This window comes from Pholcus phalangioides, unplaced genomic scaffold, assembly GCF_987345545.1.
Source record: "Pholcus phalangioides strain wild (caught in Gottingen) unplaced genomic scaffold, Ppha-v1.0 ptg000036l_1, whole genome shotgun sequence".
NCBI lineage: Eukaryota > Metazoa > Arthropoda > Arachnida > Araneae > Pholcidae > Pholcus > Pholcus phalangioides.
Window position 1 is genome coordinate 1,426,813 of NW_028301623.1, and position 22,478 is coordinate 1,449,290.

At 56.9% G+C, this 22,478-nt stretch overlaps 3 non-coding genes across 3 annotated transcripts; all 3 read right to left on the reverse strand.

The window, feature by feature from the left end:
• Window positions 1-5,271: 5,271 nt before the first annotated feature.
• LOC149066043 (U2 spliceosomal RNA) lies at window positions 5,272-5,458 on the reverse strand. The gene has a single exon (XR_016195519.1). It is a non-coding gene; the product is annotated as a U2 spliceosomal RNA (small nuclear RNA).
• Window positions 5,459-12,345: 6,887 nt separating this feature from the next.
• Window positions 12,346-12,532, reverse strand: LOC149066044 (U2 spliceosomal RNA). The gene has a single exon (XR_016195521.1). It is a non-coding gene; the product is annotated as a U2 spliceosomal RNA (small nuclear RNA).
• Window positions 12,533-19,419: 6,887 nt separating this feature from the next.
• Window positions 19,420-19,606, reverse strand: LOC149066045 (U2 spliceosomal RNA). The gene has a single exon (XR_016195522.1). It is a non-coding gene; the product is annotated as a U2 spliceosomal RNA (small nuclear RNA).
• Window positions 19,607-22,478: the final 2,872 nt, after the last annotated feature.

The following is a 22,478-nucleotide window of genomic DNA, read 5'->3' on the forward strand; positions in this document are numbered from 1 at the left end:
CAGTGGTCTCAGCGCATTGTCGATCCGGCGCCATTCCCCTTTCTTCCTCTGGGCCGTACGTAGAGAGTACTGCAACGAGGGGTAGAAGAAGCTCTTGAGGGCATCCAGGCGTTGCCACGGTGCAAGGCTTGATGATAGCAGGTCCGTCCCGTACTGGATGCATTGCTCCAGCGAAGCGTCATCTGGGAGAAGCCGAAAGCCCACCGGCTTCCCAAGGAACCTCTTGTGACAGCCGTCCGTCACCACGGGAATGGGGGTGCCATCCACCTCGAAGGTAGTGCTTCTACAGCCAGCCGGTGAGTGCGAGAGGTGCATCGAGTAGCACTTCCGGGGGTTCATCTTCAAACCGAGGCTGGCAGACACCTCGCTCGCAGTGTTGATTTTTGTTTGAAGTGACACCGGGCTCTCGGCGAGGATCATCAGGTCGTCCGCATACGCCAAGATGTCGTGGCAGTCCTCACTTTGCTGGACGGCTCGCAGGACAGGGTCTACGCATATGTTAAACAGGAGCCCGCTCAGTGGGCACCCCTGTCGGACACCTTGGGTTACAGCGAGCTCCTCCGAGGATCCATCTTCTGTGTGGTACGTAGTGGTGGCCCCGTTGTAGAGGTCCTGGACGACCTGTAGGAACTTAGGACCCGCGCCAGCCCGCATGAGGGTGTGCGCTATAACCTCATGAGGGATTGACCCGAATGCGTTGGAGTAGTCCAGCGACATCAGGCATATGTCCTTTGAACTCCTCCTCGCTTTCTGGATGCGTTGTTCCAGCATGTAGTTATTTTCAAATGTCCCGTCGTACTGGAGGAAGCCTTTTTGAGCGGGTGACAGGATTCCGTGGTCGCTCAACCATGAGGTCAGGCGCTTGGAGAGGCAGCCAGCGTACAATTTGTAGATGGTCGGGGTCAGTGCAATCGGTCTCCAGTTACTGACCTGTGCTGGGTCCCCCCCTTTTGGCACGAGTATTGTTCTTGAGCACTTCCAGTCATCCGGGATTCTGCAGCACTTGAGGCACCCATTGAAGATCGCCGTTAGCGCCTTTGCCTCCGGGTCGACCCCCAGCCAGTGCTTGTATGTTATTCTGTCAGCACCAGGGGCAGAGTTCTCGGCGCGCTTCAGGCGGCTCAGCACTTCCGTCGTCGAGAGTGGGGCGACGTCCACTGGCTCAGGCGCGGGGTTCGGGTGGGTGACTCCCTCGAGCAAGGACGCGTCGAACCTTGATGTTGCCTGGAATTTTTCCACGACCTCCTCAATGGGAATGGCACACCTTTCGGACTCCGCCTCGGTTATGATCTTCACCGCGCGACGCCTATTCCTCCTGTAGAGGCGCTGAATGTCGCGGTGGTTTCTGGGATTAACCCCTCTCCTTCCATTCCCACCTGTGGGCGCTGGGAGCTTGACGAACTCCTGGGTGAATGTTGTCAACTCCCGTATGATGCCGCAGAAGGCGTCCCAGTTGCTCTCGTCGAGATCCGGCAGGCTTTCGCGGAGCCGGCGAGTGAACGGGGCTGACGGATCCTCATCATTCTGAGGGTCGCGGGGGACCTCGTCACCTGGATGGGCACCCTGCTCGTGGTTGTCATCCGGCACGTCGTGGGGTTCTAACTGCTGGGAGTCGGCTCCTGGCCCAGTCGGTTGGCTGGAATTCGGTGTCGGTGACCCCGATTCTCCGTTTGCTTGTGGCGGGTTCAGGATCTGTGCTTGCGGCGGGGGGAGTGGCACTCCTTGTTGATCCGCCTGACTTCGTGGTGGTGCTTGTCGTTGTTGCTGTCTGTGCCTGGATCGGGCGTGATTCCTCAGACCCCTCCCGCTGGGGAACGAGTCAGGGCAATCCGGGCACTGGTGCTTTGACGGCTGACTGTTGGGGAGGATGAGCTGGCCGCTGCGTAGGCATCTGTGGTTCTTCACCTGCTGACGCTTGATGGGGTTCCGGCAGTGGCCACACCAGAAGCTTGATGCCTCCATATCCAGGCTGTGGTCGGCGAGGAGGTGGCGCAGGAGGGACTGCTTCATTGTCGTCCATTGCTTGGCTCGGAACCTGGCTCTGCATCCTGCCTCCGGGCACTCCATCGGGCTGGCGACGGGGAAAACGAGGTGTAGCGTCAGGGCCTCCCTCTGACACGTTGCGGGCGTGGAGCCGGGGAATCGCGCACTCGTCGTGGGCGGTGGAGACGGCGATATCTGGTGTGTGTTGGCAGCAGGCGGGTTCCCTAGACCAGCCGGGGCGGGCAGCAGCGCGGCACGTGGGGCCGTTTGCGGACTGCACGCTGGCGTTGGCAGTAGTGGCGGTCTTGCTATCTGCGGCGGACCTGACCCCTCTGGTGCTCTGTCGTCACTCACAGGTTGCCCGGCAACCCCAGGAGGAGACTGCAGCGCCTGCACTCCGGACCCTACTTGGCTCTCAGCCGCTGGCATTACCGGCGGGGCTTGGGTCTCTGGCACTACCGTTCTCATATCTGGCGGCGTCGGCGAATCCGAATCCAGCTGGCTCTCCAGAACCGGGAGGTTACTCCTCGTTTGTAGTGCCTTCTTGGTCCTATGAGCGAGTGGCAGAGCGCTGGTCTGTGAGGGGGCAGAGGGTTCCGGTATCCGTGAAGGGCCCGCGAGTACCAGTTCCGGGTCATCCCTTCCGATCTTCTTCTTCTTCTTCTTCTTCTTCTTCTTCCGGCGAGCAGGTCTGTCCGTCTGCGTTGCAGCATCGCTGTGCGAGGAAGATGACGAGACGTCACTGGCCGGCGGAGGATCGTCGCACGAACTCGCTGTCGGCCCCCTCTCTACACCATCACACTCGCAAGCCATAGGGGGCAGAGGTATGGACGCTGCACTCGATTTTGAGGTGTCAGGTGACAGGGACAGGTCGCGCTCAAGGTCTGACGACGTTGGCAGGCGCTCCGGGGAAGACTTCGCCGCTTGGACTGGGCACTCTTCTACTCCAGTTGTTGCCGGCTGTAACTCCGACGCCCACCAGGCTGCTGGGGAGGACATGGGGTCCAGCCTGGTTGAGTCTTCCGCAGAGAAGTGCAAGGGGAACACGCTGTTGTTCGTGGCCCGTTCCCGTGTGGGCGCGTCTTCAGGGCCGGTCACCAGTGCCACAGGCTCGCATGCAGCTTCTTGACTAGGCGGCGCGATTGTAGTGGCGTCGATGAGCCAGTCGGTATCGGAGTCGATAACCAATCGCCCCGGCGACGATGAGTTCTGAGAGGTTTCGCCGTCGTTGTGGGTGTCTCTCACACTTGTGGCTGGTGAGGCATCAGAGTGGCTCACCGGAGATGCTGATGGTGACTGCTGCTTCTCGGGAGAAACGAAGAGAGCGTATGAGACCAGGAGGCGTTCCGAGTCCTCAGGGTCGAGTCCCTCTGTGATGACACGGCGGGCTGATCCTGGTGTCTGTAGGGTTCTTCCATTGCGCAGATTTCTCGGCATTGTGTCGTTAGGTGTTAGTCAGGTTAGTGGTTAGACTGTTAGGGGTTAACAATCAACGACTACCTACTTTGTGCGAACACTTCGATGACTGTATATCGGAACGATGCTAGAGCTGGCTGACTTGGCGCACCCTACACATGACCCACCTAGCGGCACATGCCCGTGACCAGGGCAGGGGGATAGAGACGGGCCTTAAGGACCCCATGAGACCCATTGGTGAGGACTGGAGAGCTTTATGAGACTCCGTTAGGGCTGCGGTACCTTTAAGAGGAACCTTGATACCAATGGGGGAGGACCTTTAGGAGGTCCTACCTAGCCCGGGGGGGGACGAGCCCTTAGGGGACTCTTAAAAACCCGGGGGGGAAAGATCCCACTAGTCCCCTTGGGAGCTCTACCTCTCGGGGGACAGGCCTCGCCAAACCCCGGAGCTAGTGGCAAAAGTTCACTACCTCCACACTTTGGCGGCGCCTGCCCGACGAGGGGAGCCCTGAAGAGGCCACGCGAAGTCCCAGGAGTGTGAGACCTTGAAGAGGCCTCCCGGTAACCGACCCAGAGGGAGGGGACCTTAAAGAGGTCCCGCGTGAACCAAACCCAGAGGGAAAGAGAACCTTTAGGAGGTCTCGCAAGAACCCAGGGAGAGTTGAGACCTTTAATAGGTCCCGCTAGACCAGGGGGTGGGACACTTTAAGAGGTCCCGAGAGAAAGAGGTTGAGGACCTTTAAGAGGCCTCGAGAAAGGGAGGGGAGGGAGGGAAACACGAGTGGGCATCATGCATAGACCCGAATTCATCAAGCGACCCCGAGAGGTCATCCTGACGAACCCGAGTTATGGATGTGGGGCAGCCCCGCGAGGGAAAGGTGTCAAGTCAGTCCGCCAGGCGTAGCCAAAGCTCCGAGGCTGACCCGAACACTGCCACACCACCGATTGGCTAACAGGCACTTCCGCTGACCGCACGCCCAAGGCCCAGCCATATAATGAGGCGAGGGTCCAAGGACGACGGCTAGGCTGAAATGCCTGAGATGTGACAGATGCCTTTCCCGGGATCACGACGAGGAGGAGACGAGGAAGAAGAGAGAGCAGGGGTGGTCACGAGTCATCAGCCGCCAACCAGGTCATGTTTCAGGCACGCCTTCGTCTCCCTTTAGCCGGACATCGCTGTGGAGCAGGAATCGGCTTGGCTTCGGATGCTAGAGGACCCGCGGCAGAACTTCGATGGGGCGTGGCACATCAGGTGTTGGCTGGAGCACTGTCGAACTTCGCTGTTAGGTACCTCTTCTCCTGGCAAGATCCTAGGCAATCACCACTACTACACTTTGATCTTAGCCAAAAGGCCGAGAAGCGATAACGGGATAGACGCGAATTAAAATTTGATCACAATTAACTATAATTAATGTCCTGGCTGGGGTCTGTTTTAATAGCGTCGGAAGACTCGATCGTATTTTGAAGACGAGACGACTTCTTGTCGACCAGATGTTGCTTTCAGGTGCGACGTATCCTGGGCGCCGTTCCGTTCGGGTTGCACGTTCGACCGCTAGATGTCGACGCGAGAGACCAATATCTACTTGCATTCTCGATAGAGAAGGGGGGGGCGGCACCCAGTAACGGGAGAAACGTCGAGAGGACCCGCGGCAGCATTTCGGAAGCGCACAGCACAACGAGGAAACGACCGGCGTGGACCCGTCCTCACAAGGACGTGCCATCCACGTCGTCTCCTTAATAAAAAACTAAGTCCCAGGGGTCGTGTGCCGGGCCTTAATTTCCCGTCGACCGCTTTCAAATTTGTCGTTTTCGCCCCGACAAAGAGTGATTATTGCGAAATTATGAATAAAACACAGAGTCTACTTGATTTCATGAGGATGGGCCCAACTCGAAGGTAGTGCAATATCGAGAGGACCCGCGGCAGAGGTTCAGCAAGCTGAAAGCACTCCGCCCTGTTCCAAAAATAAGTTTAATATCTTGTCCCCATGTAGGAGACGTACCAGATATTAAGCTGATAAGAACAGATTATAAAAAGCTTTTATTCATGTTTGAAAGGTTTCTTTCCATGGCCCGATATGGGACTTACTTTCATCCTTTACAAGGGGATTAGTATACCCATTAGTTGGTTGAGCAGTATGAGTATGTTACAAGCAGTTACGGATTATTCTGCGGTTACAAGCGTGTTACAGTACGCTGTTTACAGTAAGTTTGCGGTTAGTATGAGGATGATGAATACAGGCGAGACATATGCGAGAGTTATTTACATGGTATTTGCGGATAATATGCGGAACATATGCGACCTTCTGTACAAGCTATATACAAGAAATTATGCGGACAATCGGTGCGTTATATATAATGTGCGGACAATTCAAAATGACATGTTATGCGAAAGGTAATACATATATACATTGAGACTACTCTTGGGGGTATTTACATATCATGGGGCAGCATTTGCACGTGCGCTGTGTCGGACCAGTCTTCGCGCATGGTCGCTCGTGCGATCAGGCGAGGACGTTGCGGGTGTCAGGGTCCTCCCGGATGACTGCCGTACTCCGGATATAAATTCCACATAGATATCGCGTGATGCAGCAATCGTATCGCTGACGATCAACTTGCTCATGAGTCCCGCATATCTTCGGGAGCACAGCCGGGACACGATCCTATCGTTAAGTGGATCCCAGGAACCTAGGGCTCCCACCACAATGGTACCAAAGCGGACGTCCGGGTAGCGCTGCTTCAGGAGGTTGAGTAGCGGTCGATATTTCTCTTCCTTGGCACGTCTCGCTGTTGCAAAGGCCTCAGGGCCGTTTTCGAATGGCACCGTCACGTCGATGACCAGGATGGAGCCGTCTTTCTTGAGAATCAGGTCGGGCCGCAGAGTTGAACCCATCACTGGTCGGTTCTCGGCAAAGACTTCCCACCTTCCGCTGGCTGCCTTCTTTATCCTTTCCACGATGTTGTTGTGGCGCGCTGTGTATAGAGGACTATACATCATGCAATTATCCAGCACGTGTGGGAGGGTTTCATTTGGATAGTTGCACTTGCGGCAACGTTTGGCAGCTGGGTCATTCTCGTGTCGATAGCCGTTCAGCGGTACGAGACCCAACCTCGCACGGTGGATGAATCTCCAATCAGCGAAGCGAGTGAAGCTCCCCTCCCTGTGGAAGTGGGTCGATGCCTTTGAGCGTGAGAAGGTGCTGGATGTCTTCCCTTGGTGAGCCATTGCTGCCAAGTCCGCAGAGTGTTGCTTTCTGACAGCGCCTCTCAGGGTTCTGAAGACCATTCTCCTGTCGGAGATGGTGGTCTCTCCGCACTTGACAGCCACCTGATGGTCATCGGTGAGTTCCCACACCAGCTTGAGATGCTCGGAGGCCATCCGTGCCCTGGACCATACCGAAGATGTCGGGTGTGAGGTATGCCTCGCTGCCGACCTTGACAGATAAGCATTCAAGTCCGCTGTCGACGGGTTTGGCTTCCTGATGCACCTCGCCACGAATTCTGTCAGGTCTTCCCACGCCGTGGCCTGTACCACTGCGTCCTTTGATGTTAGAAGCTTCATGGCCGCATCGACGTGGCTGATGTCAGCGTCCACTGCCGCCTCGGGGACACCAAAGAGCCCGTCCCTCCTATCGCCATGAAGGTACGTGTTGGAGGCACGCTTTGGGACGTTGAGGGTGGCTTTGATCAGTGGTCTCAGCGCATTGTCGATCCGGCGCCATTCCCCTTTCTTCCTCTGGGCCGTACGTAGAGAGTACTGCAACGAGGGGTAGAAGAAGCTCTTGAGGGCATCCAGGCGTTGCCACGGTGCAAGGCTTGATGATAGCAGGTCCGTCCCGTACTGGATGCATTGCTCCAGCGAAGCGTCATCTGGGAGAAGCCGAAAGCCCACCGGCTTCCCAAGGAACCTCTTGTGACAGCCGTCCGTCACCACGGGAATGGGGGTGCCATCCACCTCGAAGGTAGTGCTTCTACAGCCAGCCGGTGAGTGCGAGAGGTGCATCGAGTAGCACTTCCGGGGGTTCATCTTCAAACCGAGGCTGGCAGACACCTCGCTCGCAGTGTTGATTTTTGTTTGAAGTGACACCGGGCTCTCGGCGAGGATCATCAGGTCGTCCGCATACGCCAAGATGTCGTGGCAGTCCTCACTTTGCTGGACGGCTCGCAGGACAGGGTCTACGCATATGTTAAACAGGAGCCCGCTCAGTGGGCACCCCTGTCGGACACCTTGGGTTACAGCGAGCTCCTCCGAGGATCCATCTTCTGTGTGGTACGTAGTGGTGGCCCCGTTGTAGAGGTCCTGGACGACCTGTAGGAACTTAGGACCCGCGCCAGCCCGCATGAGGGTGTGCGCTATAACCTCATGAGGGATTGACCCGAATGCGTTGGAGTAGTCCAGCGACATCAGGCATATGTCCTTTGAACTCCTCCTCGCTTTCTGGATGCGTTGTTCCAGCATGTAGTTATTTTCAAATGTCCCGTCGTACTGGAGGAAGCCTTTTTGAGCGGGTGACAGGATTCCGTGGTCGCTCAACCATGAGGTCAGGCGCTTGGAGAGGCAGCCAGCGTACAATTTGTAGATGGTCGGGGTCAGTGCAATCGGTCTCCAGTTACTGACCTGTGCTGGGTCCCCCCCTTTTGGCACGAGTATTGTTCTTGAGCACTTCCAGTCATCCGGGATTCTGCAGCACTTGAGGCACCCATTGAAGATCGCCGTTAGCGCCTTTGCCTCCGGGTCGACCCCCAGCCAGTGCTTGTATGTTATTCTGTCAGCACCAGGGGCAGAGTTCTCGGCGCGCTTCAGGCGGCTCAGCACTTCCGTCGTCGAGAGTGGGGCGACGTCCACTGGCTCAGGCGCGGGGTTCGGGTGGGTGACTCCCTCGAGCAAGGACGCGTCGAACCTTGATGTTGCCTGGAATTTTTCCACGACCTCCTCAATGGGAATGGCACACCTTTCGGACTCCGCCTCGGTTATGATCTTCACCGCGCGACGCCTATTCCTCCTGTAGAGGCGCTGAATGTCGCGGTGGTTTCTGGGATTAACCCCTCTCCTTCCATTCCCACCTGTGGGCGCTGGGAGCTTGACGAACTCCTGGGTGAATGTTGTCAACTCCCGTATGATGCCGCAGAAGGCGTCCCAGTTGCTCTCGTCGAGATCCGGCAGGCTTTCGCGGAGCCGGCGAGTGAACGGGGCTGACGGATCCTCATCATTCTGAGGGTCGCGGGGGACCTCGTCACCTGGATGGGCACCCTGCTCGTGGTTGTCATCCGGCACGTCGTGGGGTTCTAACTGCTGGGAGTCGGCTCCTGGCCCAGTCGGTTGGCTGGAATTCGGTGTCGGTGACCCCGATTCTCCGTTTGCTTGTGGCGGGTTCAGGATCTGTGCTTGCGGCGGGGGGAGTGGCACTCCTTGTTGATCCGCCTGACTTCGTGGTGGTGCTTGTCGTTGTTGCTGTCTGTGCCTGGATCGGGCGTGATTCCTCAGACCCCTCCCGCTGGGGAACGAGTCAGGGCAATCCGGGCACTGGTGCTTTGACGGCTGACTGTTGGGGAGGATGAGCTGGCCGCTGCGTAGGCATCTGTGGTTCTTCACCTGCTGACGCTTGATGGGGTTCCGGCAGTGGCCACACCAGAAGCTTGATGCCTCCATATCCAGGCTGTGGTCGGCGAGGAGGTGGCGCAGGAGGGACTGCTTCATTGTCGTCCATTGCTTGGCTCGGAACCTGGCTCTGCATCCTGCCTCCGGGCACTCCATCGGGCTGGCGACGGGGAAAACGAGGTGTAGCGTCAGGGCCTCCCTCTGACACGTTGCGGGCGTGGAGCCGGGGAATCGCGCACTCGTCGTGGGCGGTGGAGACGGCGATATCTGGTGTGTGTTGGCAGCAGGCGGGTTCCCTAGACCAGCCGGGGCGGGCAGCAGCGCGGCACGTGGGGCCGTTTGCGGACTGCACGCTGGCGTTGGCAGTAGTGGCGGTCTTGCTATCTGCGGCGGACCTGACCCCTCTGGTGCTCTGTCGTCACTCACAGGTTGCCCGGCAACCCCAGGAGGAGACTGCAGCGCCTGCACTCCGGACCCTACTTGGCTCTCAGCCGCTGGCATTACCGGCGGGGCTTGGGTCTCTGGCACTACCGTTCTCATATCTGGCGGCGTCGGCGAATCCGAATCCAGCTGGCTCTCCAGAACCGGGAGGTTACTCCTCGTTTGTAGTGCCTTCTTGGTCCTATGAGCGAGTGGCAGAGCGCTGGTCTGTGAGGGGGCAGAGGGTTCCGGTATCCGTGAAGGGCCCGCGAGTACCAGTTCCGGGTCATCCCTTCCGATCTTCTTCTTCTTCTTCTTCTTCTTCTTCTTCCGGCGAGCAGGTCTGTCCGTCTGCGTTGCAGCATCGCTGTGCGAGGAAGATGACGAGACGTCACTGGCCGGCGGAGGATCGTCGCACGAACTCGCTGTCGGCCCCCTCTCTACACCATCACACTCGCAAGCCATAGGGGGCAGAGGTATGGACGCTGCACTCGATTTTGAGGTGTCAGGTGACAGGGACAGGTCGCGCTCAAGGTCTGACGACGTTGGCAGGCGCTCCGGGGAAGACTTCGCCGCTTGGACTGGGCACTCTTCTACTCCAGTTGTTGCCGGCTGTAACTCCGACGCCCACCAGGCTGCTGGGGAGGACATGGGGTCCAGCCTGGTTGAGTCTTCCGCAGAGAAGTGCAAGGGGAACACGCTGTTGTTCGTGGCCCGTTCCCGTGTGGGCGCGTCTTCAGGGCCGGTCACCAGTGCCACAGGCTCGCATGCAGCTTCTTGACTAGGCGGCGCGATTGTAGTGGCGTCGATGAGCCAGTCGGTATCGGAGTCGATAACCAATCGCCCCGGCGACGATGAGTTCTGAGAGGTTTCGCCGTCGTTGTGGGTGTCTCTCACACTTGTGGCTGGTGAGGCATCAGAGTGGCTCACCGGAGATGCTGATGGTGACTGCTGCTTCTCGGGAGAAACGAAGAGAGCGTATGAGACCAGGAGGCGTTCCGAGTCCTCAGGGTCGAGTCCCTCTGTGATGACACGGCGGGCTGATCCTGGTGTCTGTAGGGTTCTTCCATTGCGCAGATTTCTCGGCATTGTGTCGTTAGGTGTTAGTCAGGTTAGTGGTTAGACTGTTAGGGGTTAACAATCAACGACTACCTACTTTGTGCGAACACTTCGATGACTGTATATCGGAACGATGCTAGAGCTGGCTGACTTGGCGCACCCTACACATGACCCACCTAGCGGCACATGCCCGTGACCAGGGCAGGGGGATAGAGACGGGCCTTAAGGACCCCATGAGACCCATTGGTGAGGACTGGAGAGCTTTATGAGACTCCGTTAGGGCTGCGGTACCTTTAAGAGGAACCTTGATACCAATGGGGGAGGACCTTTAGGAGGTCCTACCTAGCCCGGGGGGGGACGAGCCCTTAGGGGACTCTTAAAAACCCGGGGGGGAAAGATCCCACTAGTCCCCTTGGGAGCTCTACCTCTCGGGGGACAGGCCTCGCCAAACCCCGGAGCTAGTGGCAAAAGTTCACTACCTCCACACTTTGGCGGCGCCTGCCCGACGAGGGGAGCCCTGAAGAGGCCACGCGAAGTCCCAGGAGTGTGAGACCTTGAAGAGGCCTCCCGGTAACCGACCCAGAGGGAGGGGACCTTAAAGAGGTCCCGCGTGAACCAAACCCAGAGGGAAAGAGAACCTTTAGGAGGTCTCGCAAGAACCCAGGGAGAGTTGAGACCTTTAATAGGTCCCGCTAGACCAGGGGGTGGGACACTTTAAGAGGTCCCGAGAGAAAGAGGTTGAGGACCTTTAAGAGGCCTCGAGAAAGGGAGGGGAGGGAGGGAAACACGAGTGGGCATCATGCATAGACCCGAATTCATCAAGCGACCCCGAGAGGTCATCCTGACGAACCCGAGTTATGGATGTGGGGCAGCCCCGCGAGGGAAAGGTGTCAAGTCAGTCCGCCAGGCGTAGCCAAAGCTCCGAGGCTGACCCGAACACTGCCACACCACCGATTGGCTAACAGGCACTTCCGCTGACCGCACGCCCAAGGCCCAGCCATATAATGAGGCGAGGGTCCAAGGACGACGGCTAGGCTGAAATGCCTGAGATGTGACAGATGCCTTTCCCGGGATCACGACGAGGAGGAGACGAGGAAGAAGAGAGAGCAGGGGTGGTCACGAGTCATCAGCCGCCAACCAGGTCATGTTTCAGGCACGCCTTCGTCTCCCTTTAGCCGGACATCGCTGTGGAGCAGGAATCGGCTTGGCTTCGGATGCTAGAGGACCCGCGGCAGAACTTCGATGGGGCGTGGCACATCAGGTGTTGGCTGGAGCACTGTCGAACTTCGCTGTTAGGTACCTCTTCTCCTGGCAAGATCCTAGGCAATCACCACTACTACACTTTGATCTTAGCCAAAAGGCCGAGAAGCGATAACGGGATAGACGCGAATTAAAATTTGATCACAATTAACTATAATTAATGTCCTGGCTGGGGTCTGACGCGCGGCGTCGTTCGTAATTTGAAGACGAGACGACTCCTTGTCGACCAGATGTTGCTTTCAGGTGCGACGTATCCTGGGCGCCGTTCCGTTCGGGTTGCACGTTCGACCGCTAGATGTCGACGCGAGAGACCAATATCTACTTGCATTCTCGATAGAGAAGGGGGGGGCGGCACCCAGTAACGGGAGAAACGTCGAGAGGACCCGCGGCAGCATTTCGGAAGCGCACAGCACAACGAGGAAACGACCGGCGTGGACCCGTCCTCACAAGGACGTGCCATCCACGTCGTCTCCTTAATAAAAAACTAAGTCCCAGGGGTCGTGTGCCGGGCCTTAATTTCCCGTCGACCGCTTTCAAATTTGTCGTTTTCGCCCCGACAAAGAGTGATTATTGCGAAATTATGAATAAAACACAGAGTCTACTTGATTTCATGAGGATGGGCCCAACTCGAAGGTAGTGCAATATCGAGAGGACCCGCGGCAGAGGTTCAGCAAGCTGAAAGCACTCCGCCCTGTTCCAAAAATAAGTTTAATATCTTGTCCCCATGTAGGAGACGTACCAGATATTAAGCTGATAAGAACAGATTATAAAAAGCTTTTATTCATGTTTGAAAGGTTTCTTTCCATGGCCCGATATGGGACTTACTTTCATCCTTTACAAGGGGATTAGTATACCCATTAGTTGGTTGAGCAGTATGAGTATGTTACAAGCAGTTACGGATTATTCTGCGGTTACAAGCGTGTTACAGTACGCTGTTTACAGTAAGTTTGCGGTTAGTATGAGGATGATGAATACAGGCGAGACATATGCGAGAGTTATTTACATGGTATTTGCGGATAATATGCGGAACATATGCGACCTTCTGTACAAGCTATATACAAGAAATTATGCGGACAATCGGTGCGTTATATATAATGTGCGGACAATTCAAAATGACATGTTATGCGAAAGGTAATACATATATACATTGAGACTACTCTTGGGGGTATTTACATATCATGGGGCAGCATTTGCACGTGCGCTGTGTCGGACCAGTCTTCGCGCATGGTCGCTCGTGCGATCAGGCGAGGACGTTGCGGGTGTCAGGGTCCTCCCGGATGACTGCCGTACTCCGGATATAAATTCCACATAGATATCGCGTGATGCAGCAATCGTATCGCTGACGATCAACTTGCTCATGAGTCCCGCATATCTTCGGGAGCACAGCCGGGACACGATCCTATCGTTAAGTGGATCCCAGGAACCTAGGGCTCCCACCACAATGGTACCAAAGCGGACGTCCGGGTAGCGCTGCTTCAGGAGGTTGAGTAGCGGTCGATATTTCTCTTCCTTGGCACGTCTCGCTGTTGCAAAGGCCTCAGGGCCGTTTTCGAATGGCACCGTCACGTCGATGACCAGGATGGAGCCGTCTTTCTTGAGAATCAGGTCGGGCCGCAGAGTTGAACCCATCACTGGTCGGTTCTCGGCAAAGACTTCCCACCTTCCGCTGGCTGCCTTCTTTATCCTTTCCACGATGTTGTTGTGGCGCGCTGTGTATAGAGGACTATACATCATGCAATTATCCAGCACGTGTGGGAGGGTTTCATTTGGATAGTTGCACTTGCGGCAACGTTTGGCAGCTGGGTCATTCTCGTGTCGATAGCCGTTCAGCGGTACGAGACCCAACCTCGCACGGTGGATGAATCTCCAATCAGCGAAGCGAGTGAAGCTCCCCTCCCTGTGGAAGTGGGTCGATGCCTTTGAGCGTGAGAAGGTGCTGGATGTCTTCCCTTGGTGAGCCATTGCTGCCAAGTCCGCAGAGTGTTGCTTTCTGACAGCGCCTCTCAGGGTTCTGAAGACCATTCTCCTGTCGGAGATGGTGGTCTCTCCGCACTTGACAGCCACCTGATGGTCATCGGTGAGTTCCCACACCAGCTTGAGATGCTCGGAGGCCATCCGTGCCCTGGACCATACCGAAGATGTCGGGTGTGAGGTATGCCTCGCTGCCGACCTTGACAGATAAGCATTCAAGTCCGCTGTCGACGGGTTTGGCTTCCTGATGCACCTCGCCACGAATTCTGTCAGGTCTTCCCACGCCGTGGCCTGTACCACTGCGTCCTTTGATGTTAGAAGCTTCATGGCCGCATCGACGTGGCTGATGTCAGCGTCCACTGCCGCCTCGGGGACACCAAAGAGCCCGTCCCTCCTATCGCCATGAAGGTACGTGTTGGAGGCACGCTTTGGGACGTTGAGGGTGGCTTTGATCAGTGGTCTCAGCGCATTGTCGATCCGGCGCCATTCCCCTTTCTTCCTCTGGGCCGTACGTAGAGAGTACTGCAACGAGGGGTAGAAGAAGCTCTTGAGGGCATCCAGGCGTTGCCACGGTGCAAGGCTTGATGATAGCAGGTCCGTCCCGTACTGGATGCATTGCTCCAGCGAAGCGTCATCTGGGAGAAGCCGAAAGCCCACCGGCTTCCCAAGGAACCTCTTGTGACAGCCGTCCGTCACCACGGGAATGGGGGTGCCATCCACCTCGAAGGTAGTGCTTCTACAGCCAGCCGGTGAGTGCGAGAGGTGCATCGAGTAGCACTTCCGGGGGTTCATCTTCAAACCGAGGCTGGCAGACACCTCGCTCGCAGTGTTGATTTTTGTTTGAAGTGACACCGGGCTCTCGGCGAGGATCATCAGGTCGTCCGCATACGCCAAGATGTCGTGGCAGTCCTCACTTTGCTGGACGGCTCGCAGGACAGGGTCTACGCATATGTTAAACAGGAGCCCGCTCAGTGGGCACCCCTGTCGGACACCTTGGGTTACAGCGAGCTCCTCCGAGGATCCATCTTCTGTGTGGTACGTAGTGGTGGCCCCGTTGTAGAGGTCCTGGACGACCTGTAGGAACTTAGGACCCGCGCCAGCCCGCATGAGGGTGTGCGCTATAACCTCATGAGGGATTGACCCGAATGCGTTGGAGTAGTCCAGCGACATCAGGCATATGTCCTTTGAACTCCTCCTCGCTTTCTGGATGCGTTGTTCCAGCATGTAGTTATTTTCAAATGTCCCGTCGTACTGGAGGAAGCCTTTTTGAGCGGGTGACAGGATTCCGTGGTCGCTCAACCATGAGGTCAGGCGCTTGGAGAGGCAGCCAGCGTACAATTTGTAGATGGTCGGGGTCAGTGCAATCGGTCTCCAGTTACTGACCTGTGCTGGGTCCCCCCCTTTTGGCACGAGTATTGTTCTTGAGCACTTCCAGTCATCCGGGATTCTGCAGCACTTGAGGCACCCATTGAAGATCGCCGTTAGCGCCTTTGCCTCCGGGTCGACCCCCAGCCAGTGCTTGTATGTTATTCTGTCAGCACCAGGGGCAGAGTTCTCGGCGCGCTTCAGGCGGCTCAGCACTTCCGTCGTCGAGAGTGGGGCGACGTCCACTGGCTCAGGCGCGGGGTTCGGGTGGGTGACTCCCTCGAGCAAGGACGCGTCGAACCTTGATGTTGCCTGGAATTTTTCCACGACCTCCTCAATGGGAATGGCACACCTTTCGGACTCCGCCTCGGTTATGATCTTCACCGCGCGACGCCTATTCCTCCTGTAGAGGCGCTGAATGTCGCGGTGGTTTCTGGGATTAACCCCTCTCCTTCCATTCCCACCTGTGGGCGCTGGGAGCTTGACGAACTCCTGGGTGAATGTTGTCAACTCCCGTATGATGCCGCAGAAGGCGTCCCAGTTGCTCTCGTCGAGATCCGGCAGGCTTTCGCGGAGCCGGCGAGTGAACGGGGCTGACGGATCCTCATCATTCTGAGGGTCGCGGGGGACCTCGTCACCTGGATGGGCACCCTGCTCGTGGTTGTCATCCGGCACGTCGTGGGGTTCTAACTGCTGGGAGTCGGCTCCTGGCCCAGTCGGTTGGCTGGAATTCGGTGTCGGTGACCCCGATTCTCCGTTTGCTTGTGGCGGGTTCAGGATCTGTGCTTGCGGCGGGGGGAGTGGCACTCCTTGTTGATCCGCCTGACTTCGTGGTGGTGCTTGTCGTTGTTGCTGTCTGTGCCTGGATCGGGCGTGATTCCTCAGACCCCTCCCGCTGGGGAACGAGTCAGGGCAATCCGGGCACTGGTGCTTTGACGGCTGACTGTTGGGGAGGATGAGCTGGCCGCTGCGTAGGCATCTGTGGTTCTTCACCTGCTGACGCTTGATGGGGTTCCGGCAGTGGCCACACCAGAAGCTTGATGCCTCCATATCCAGGCTGTGGTCGGCGAGGAGGTGGCGCAGGAGGGACTGCTTCATTGTCGTCCATTGCTTGGCTCGGAACCTGGCTCTGCATCCTGCCTCCGGGCACTCCATCGGGCTGGCGACGGGGAAAACGAGGTGTAGCGTCAGGGCCTCCCTCTGACACGTTGCGGGCGTGGAGCCGGGGAATCGCGCACTCGTCGTGGGCGGTGGAGACGGCGATATCTGGTGTGTGTTGGCAGCAGGCGGGTTCCCTAGACCAGCCGGGGCGGGCAGCAGCGCGGCACGTGGGGCCGTTTGCGGACTGCACGCTGGCGTTGGCAGTAGTGGCGGTCTTGCTATCTGCGGCGGACCTGACCCCTCTGGTGCTCTGTCGTCACTCACAGGTTGCCCGGCAACCCCAGGAGGAGACTGCAGCGCCTGCACTCCGGACCCTACTTGGCTCTCAGCCGCTGGCATTACCGGCGGGGCTTGGGTCTCTGGCACTACCGTTCTCATATCTGGCGGCGTCGGCGAATCCGAATCCAGCTGGCTCTCCAGAACCGGGAGGTTACTCCTCGTTTGTAGTGCCTTCTTGGTCCTATGAGCGAGTGGCAGAGCGCTGGTCTGTGAGGGGGCAGAGGGTTCCGGTATCCGTGAAGGGCCCGCGAGTACCAGTTCCGGGTCATCCCTTCCGATCTTCTTCTTCTTCTTCTTCTTCTTCTTCTTCCGGCGAGCAGGTCTGTCCGTCTGCGTTGCAGCATCGCTGTGCGAGGAAGATGACGAGACGTCACTGGCCGGCGGAGGATCGTCGCACGAACTCGCTGTCGGCCCCCTCTCTACACCATCACACTCGCAAGCCATAGGGGGCAGAGGTATGGACGCTGCACTCGATTTTGAGGTGTCAGGTGACAGGGACAGGTCGCGCTCAAGGTCTGACGACGTTGGCAGGCGCTCCGGGGAAGACTTCGCCGCTTGGACTGGGCACTCTTCTACTCCAGTTGTTGCCGGCTGTAACTCCGACGCCCACCAGGCTGCTGGGGAGGACATGGGGTCCAGCCTGGTTGAGTCTTCCGCAGAGAAGTGCAAGGGGAACACGCTGTTGTTCGTGGCCCGTTCCCGTGTGGGCGCGTCTTCAGGGCCGGTCACCAGTGCCACAGGCTCGCATGCAGCTTCTTGACTAGGCGGCGCGATTGTAGTGGCGTCGATGAGCCAGTCGGTATCGGAGTCGATAACCAATCGCCCCGGCGACGATGAGTTCTGAGAGGTTTCGCCGTCGTTGTGGGTGTCTCTCACACTTGTGGCTGGTGAGGCATCAGAGTGGCTCACCGGAGATGCTGATGGTGACTGCTGCTTCTCGGGAGAAACGAAGAGAGCGTATGAGACCAGGAGGCGTTCCGAGTCCTCAGGGTCGAGTCCCTCTGTGATGACACGGCGGGCTGATCCTGGTGTCTGTAGGGTTCTTCCATTGCGCAGATTTCTCGGCATTGTGTCGTTAGGTGTTAGTCAGGTTAGTGGTTAGACTGTTAGGGGTTAACAATCAACGACTACCTACTTTGTGCGAACACTTCGATGACTGTATATCGGAACGATGCTAGAGCTGGCTGACTTGGCGCACCCTACACATGACCCACCTAGCGGCACATGCCCGTGACCAGGGCAGGGGGATAGAGACGGGCCTTAAGGACCCCATGAGACCCATTGGTGAGGACTGGAGAGCTTTATGAGACTCCGTTAGGGCTGCGGTACCTTTAAGAGGAACCTTGATACCAATGGGGGAGGACCTTTAGGAGGTCCTACCTAGCCCGGGGGGGGACGAGCCCTTAGGGGACTCTTAAAAACCCGGGGGGGAAAGATCCCACTAGTCCCCTTGGGAGCTCTACCTCTCGGGGGACAGGCCTCGCCAAACCCCGGAGCTAGTGGCAAAAGTTCACTACCTCCACACTTTGGCGGCGCCTGCCCGACGAGGGGAGCCCTGAAGAGGCCACGCGAAGTCCCAGGAGTGTGAGACCTTGAAGAGGCCTCCCGGTAACCGACCCAGAGGGAGGGGACCTTAAAGAGGTCCCGCGTGAACCAAACCCAGAGGGAAAGAGAACCTTTAGGAGGTCTCGCAAGAACCCAGGGAGAGTTGAGACCTTTAATAGGTCCCGCTAGACCAGGGGGTGGGACACTTTAAGAGGTCCCGAGAGAAAGAGGTTGAGGACCTTTAAGAGGCCTCGAGAAAGGGAGGGGAGGGAGGGAAACACGAGTGGGCATCATGCATAGACCCGAATTCATCAAGCGACCCCGAGAGGTCATCCTGACGAACCCGAGTTATGGATGTGGGGCAGCCCCGCGAGGGAAAGGTGTCAAGTCAGTCCGCCAGGCGTAGCCAAAGCTCCGAGGCTGACCCGAACACTGCCACACCACCGATTGGCTAACAGGCACTTCCGCTGACCGCACGCCCAAGGCCCAGCCATATAATGAGGCGAGGGTCCAAGGACGACGGCTAGGCTGAAATGCCTGAGATGTGACAGATGCCTTTCCCGGGATCACGACGAGGAGGAGACGAGGAAGAAGAGAGAGCAGGGGTGGTCACGAGTCATCAGCCGCCAACCAGGTCATGTTTCAGGCACGCCTTCGTCTCCCTTTAGCCGGACATCGCTGTGGAGCAGGAATCGGCTTGGCTTCGGATGCTAGAGGACCCGCGGCAGAACTTCGATGGGGCGTGGCACATCAGGTGTTGGCTGGAGCACTGTCGAACTTCGCTGTTAGGTACCTCTTCTCCTGGCAAGATCCTAGGCAATCACCACTACTACACTTTGATCTTAGCCAAAAGGCCGAGAAGCGATAACGGGATAGACGCGAATTAAAATTTGATCACAATTAACTATAATTAATGTCCTGGCTGGGGTCTGACGCGCGGCGTCGTTCGTAATTTGAAGACGAGACGACTCCTTGTCGACCAGATGTTGCTTTCAGGTGCGACGTATCCTGGGCGCCGTTCCGTTCGGGTTGCACGTTCGACCGCTAGATGTCGACGCGAGAGACCAATATCTACTTGCATTCTCGATAGAGAAGGGGGGGGCGGCACCCAGTAACGGGAGAAACGTCGAGAGGACCCGCGGCAGCATTTCGGAAGCGCACAGCACAACGAGGAAACGACCGGCGTGGACCCGTCCTCACAAGGACGTGCCATCCACGTCGTCTCCTTAATAAAAAACTAAGTCCCAGGGGTCGTGTGCCGGGCCTTAATTTCCCGTCGACCGCTTTCAAATTTGTCGTTTTCGCCCCGACAAAGAGTGATTATTGCGAAATTATGAATAAAACACAGAGTCTACTTGATTTCATGAGGATGGGCCCAACTCGAAGGTAGTGCAATATCGAGAGGACCCGCGGCAGAGGTTCAGCAAGCTGAAAGCACTCCGCCCTGTTCCAAAAATAAGTTTAATATCTTGTCCCCATGTAGGAGACGTACCAGATATTAAGCTGATAAGAACAGATTATAAAAAGCTTTTATTCATGTTTGAAAGGTTTCTTTCCATGGCCCGATATGGGACTTACTTTCATCCTTTACAAGGGGATTAGTATACCCATTAGTTGGTTGAGCAGTATGAGTATGTTACAAGCAGTTACGGATTATTCTGCGGTTACAAGCGTGTTACAGTACGCTGTTTACAGTAAGTTTGCGGTTAGTATGAGGATGATGAATACAGGCGAGACATATGCGAGAGTTATTTACATGGTATTTGCGGATAATATGCGGAACATATGCGACCTTCTGTACAAGCTATATACAAGAAATTATGCGGACAATCGGTGCGTTATATATAATGTGCGGACAATTCAAAATGACATGTTATGCGAAAGGTAATACATATATACATTGAGACTACTCTTGGGGGTATTTACATATCATGGGGCAGCATTTGCACGTGCGCTGTGTCGGACCAGTCTTCGCGCATGGTCGCTCGTGCGATCAGGCGAGGACGTTGCGGGTGTCAGGGTCCTCCCGGATGACTGCCGTACTCCGGATATAAATTCCACATAGATATCGCGTGATGCAGCAATCGTATCGCTGACGATCAACTTGCTCATGAGTCCCGCATATCTTCGGGAGCACAGCCGGGACACGATCCTATCGTTAAGTGGATCCCAGGAACCTAGGGCTCCCACCACAATGGTACCAAAGCGGACGTCCGGGTAGCGCTGCTTCAGGAGGTTGAGTAGCGGTCGATATTTCTCTTCCTTGGCACGTCTCGCTGTTGCAAAGGCCTCAGGGCCGTTTTCGAATGGCACCGTCACGTCGATGACCAGGATGGAGCCGTCTTTCTTGAGAATCAGGTCGGGCCGCAGAGTTGAACCCATCACTGGTCGGTTCTCGGCAAAGACTTCCCACCTTCCGCTGGCTGCCTTCTTTATCCTTTCCACGATGTTGTTGTGGCGCGCTGTGTATAGAGGACTATACATCATGCAATTATCCAGCACGTGTGGGAGGGTTTCATTTGGATAGTTGCACTTGCGGCAACGTTTGGCAGCTGGGTCATTCTCGTGTCGATAGCCGTTCAGCGGTACGAGACCCAACCTCGCACGGTGGATGAATCTCCAATCAGCGAAGCGAGTGAAGCTCCCCTCCCTGTGGAAGTGGGTCGATGCCTTTGAGCGTGAGAAGGTGCTGGATGTCTTCCCTTGGTGAGCCATTGCTGCCAAGTCCGCAGAGTGTTGCTTTCTGACAGCGCCTCTCAGGGTTCTGAAGACCATTCTCCTGTCGGAGATGGTGGTCTCTCCGCACTTGACAGCCACCTGATGGTCATCGGTGAGTTCCCACACCAGCTTGAGATGCTCGGAGGCCATCCGTGCCCTGGACCATACCGAAGATGTCGGGTGTGAGGTATGCCTCGCTGCCGACCTTGACAGATAAGCATTCAAGTCCGCTGTCGACGGGTTTGGCTTCCTGATGCACCTCGCCACGAATTCTGTCAGGTCTTCCCACGCCGTGGCCTGTACCACTGCGTCCTTTGATGTTAGAAGCTTCATGGCCGCATCGACGTGGCTGATGTCAGCGTCCACTGCCGCCTCGGGGACACCAAAGAGCCCGTCCCTCCTATCGCCATGAAGGTACGTGTTGGAGGCACGCTTTGGGACGTTGAGGGTGGCTTTGATCAGTGGTCTCAGCGCATTGTCGATCCGGCGCCATTCCCCTTTCTTCCTCTGGGCCGTACGTAGAGAGTACTGCAACGAGGGGTAGAAGAAGCTCTTGAGGGCATCCAGGCGTTGCCACGGTGCAAGGCTTGATGATAGCAGGTCCGTCCCGTACTGGATGCATTGCTCCAGCGAAGCGTCATCTGGGAGAAGCCGAAAGCCCACCGGCTTCCCAAGGAACCTCTTGTGACAGCCGTCCGTCACCACGGGAATGGGGGTGCCATCCACCTCGAAGGTAGTGCTTCTACAGCCAGCCGGTGAGTGCGAGAGGTGCATCGAGTAGCACTTCCGGGGGTTCATCTTCAAACCGAGGCTGGCAGACACCTCGCTCGCAGTGTTGATTTTTGTTTGAAGTGACACCGGGCTCTCGGCGAGGATCATCAGGTCGTCCGCATACGCCAAGATGTCGTGGCAGTCCTCACTTTGCTGGACGGCTCGCAGGACAGGGTCTACGCATATGTTAAACAGGAGCCCGCTCAGTGGGCACCCCTGTCGGACACCTTGGGTTACAGCGAGCTCCTCCGAGGATCCATCTTCTGTGTGGTACGTAGTGGTGGCCCCGTTGTAGAGGTCCTGGACGACCTGTAGGAACTTAGGACCCGCGCCAGCCCGCATGAGGGTGTGCGCTATAACCTCATGAGGGATTGACCCGAATGCGTTGGAGTAGTCCAGCGACATCAGGCATATGTCCTTTGAACTCCTCCTCGCTTTCTGGATGCGTTGTTCCAGCATGTAGTTATTTTCAAATGTCCCGTCGTACTGGAGGAAGCCTTTTTGAGCGGGTGACAGGATTCCGTGGTCGCTCAACCATGAGGTCAGGCGCTTGGAGAGGCAGCCAGCGTACAATTTGTAGATGGTCGGGGTCAGTGCAATCGGTCTCCAGTTACTGACCTGTGCTGGGTCCCCCCCTTTTGGCACGAGTATTGTTCTTGAGCACTTCCAGTCATCCGGGATTCTGCAGCACTTGAGGCACCCATTGAAGATCGCCGTTAGCGCCTTTGCCTCCGGGTCGACCCCCAGCCAGTGCTTGTATGTTATTCTGTCAGCACCAGGGGCAGAGTTCTCGGCGCGCTTCAGGCGGCTCAGCACTTCCGTCGTCGAGAGTGGGGCGACGTCCACTGGCTCAGGCGCGGGGTTCGGGTGGGTGACTCCCTCGAGCAAGGACGCGTCGAACCTTGATGTTGCCTGGAATTTTTCCACGACCTCC